Genomic DNA, 2,546 nt, shown 5'->3' on the forward strand with positions numbered 1-2,546 from the left:
GAAGATCAAATGAGATAATAATTGTAAAGCACTTAGCACAGTCCTGACACATAGTAAATACTACATAAATGTTAACTATTATTGTTATTTTTTATGTATAGATTTACTGAGGACAGATATGGACCATGCTAATGGAATTTGTTACTATAGTTCTTTGATAACAAATCAAACTTACTACAAAAACATATGCATTTCTGTTCATAGTCTTGCCTGTTTGCCCTGATATTGATACCATAAAGCATAACCAGGAACTTAATGTCTGTCCTCCATACTGTTAACTGGTTGTTAATGAACCCCTTCCTCCTTTCCTGGGGCTATACTTTCCTTTACATTTAAAAGTCAACCAACTACTTAGGCATGCTTTATGAATGTAGTGGTCATAAATAAGCCATATAAGAATTGCATACCCATTTTGGTACACCTTGGAGGATTACAATTCATGAATTTCTATGTCACTAACTATTTTGGTCAACATTAAGAGACATTTCCTTACAACAACCCTGTGGAGTCAAGTAGTGCACTGACACTTATAATCTTCGTTTGTAAATGAGGGTGATGAGCTTTTGAGAGGTTAAGTGAGGTGCTCCAGATCACACAGATAACCCTAAAAGGATGGGATCAGTACCCAGGTCTGATAACTCCAAATCTAGTGCTCTCTCCACTACTTTTGTTGTTGTTATTTAGTAATTTTTCAGTGGTGTCTGGCTCTTTGTGACCCTTTTTCGTGTTTTCTTGGCAAAGTTATTGGTGTAGTTTGCCATTTACTTCTCCAGCTTGTCTTACAGATGAGGAAATAGAGGCAAACAGGATTAAGTGACTTGCTTAAGATCACACAGCTAGTCAGTATCAGAGGCCATATTTGAATTCAAGAAGATAAGTCTTGCTGACTCCAGTACTGGTATTCTATCCACTGTGCCACCTAGCTGCCCTACTTATTTAGGTAGGTAGTTCTCACCCTCAGAGGAGGAATGCATCCAACTGGCCACCAGATCAGAGAAGGACTATTTGGTATCTGATCACTATCTTGTTTCACTAAAGATTCCAACCATGAATGGGAATTTTCCCTTTGGCAGTCTAGTCCAAAGACACATGAGGCCAAGGATCATGGAACTTAGTGAATTCATTTTTGCTTAAGCTCTTTTCCCATTTTAGTGACACAAAGTATTATATTAACAACTCATTTTTTTTTTGGTGATTTAAGGTTTATAAATATTTTCCTTACACTATCCATGTAACATACTATAGTTATTATTAGTCCCATTACTAATTAGTCCCATTAATTCCCATGGTCAAACAATTTGCACATAGTTGAAATGGGATTTGAACATAGGTCTCTGGGCTGCTAGCCCCATGCTTTGTATCAAAATGCATTTCTTATTACTCTTATTCTCACCATAGGAGACCTTTCTTCCCTTTGCATTGGTTATAACCCTTTTTGAAGGTGATGTTTCACTGGTATCATGAAGGTTCCAACTAAGGATATAAGGAACTATATTCTGTCTTAATATACTCTTCTCCAATTTTCTTTCTATACAACATGCATGTGGAAGCATGTGACCACTTCTACTTCCAACATGGGGACACTTATGTCCTGTTGCCCTTAATCTGAGGTTTCCGAAGTGTCTAGCATCTGTATTCTGAATGTGCAGGGTAACTAACTGTGGCAAGAACTAAGTTTCCTCTAGATCCTAATGGATAAAGATAGGTAGCTTATGATATATCAGGTTAATACAGAATACACAGACAAGCTCCAACAAGTGGAACTGATGAATTGTCACTTAAAGTTTTTAATATCTATATGAGTTTTCTCTGCACAATAAATAACTTGAATAATTTGGGCTCATTTCACTTGGGAGAGAATACCCAAATCATTTTCAATATAGCCCCTGACCGAACTGACCCTGCTTTGGACTGTACTTATCATCCCATCTAAATGTCTGCATAAGTTATCTTGCCTTTTATCTCGTCACTGCTGTCCTATTTCCCTTCACTTGAACCAGAACCCCTGGAAAAGGACCTCTAGTTTTGGGATTCTTTCCCTGTAGTTGGGAGGTCTTGAATGGTGAAAACTTGCCTAGCACACTATATCTAGCTAGCTGCAGATCACCACACTATGCTTTATATTCCATCTAGTAGTGACCTAAGGCATCTTAACATCTACTTTGCCACTATGCCCATACTAGTCCCCTATACTAAGCCCCTTTAAGCCTTTTTCAGCTAGACTGTAATCCAATCAACATACACTTTGCTTCTGGAAAGAGCAGGTCAATTGACTGCTGGAAGCATCAGCTCTCTTGACCAAAACTCCCTTACCAGGAAACTACTTCTCTATGCCTAATTTTATCTTCCCTATTAAAATGTAAGCACTGAATGAAATAACTATCTCACCTTTTAAAATCTGTATTCCTATCACTTAAGTTTAACATCATGATGGCTTATGGTCAAATATTTAATAAATGTTCCCTTTACTTCTCCTTCTTTTCCTTCCTTCCCCCCTTTCTTCCTTCCTTCCTTCCTTCCTTCCTTCCTTCCTTCCTTCCTTCCTT

Source organism: Vombatus ursinus, unplaced genomic scaffold, assembly GCF_900497805.2.
Source record: "Vombatus ursinus unplaced genomic scaffold, bare-nosed wombat genome assembly UNPS02009573.1, whole genome shotgun sequence".
Taxonomy (NCBI): Eukaryota; Metazoa; Chordata; class Mammalia; order Diprotodontia; family Vombatidae; genus Vombatus; species Vombatus ursinus.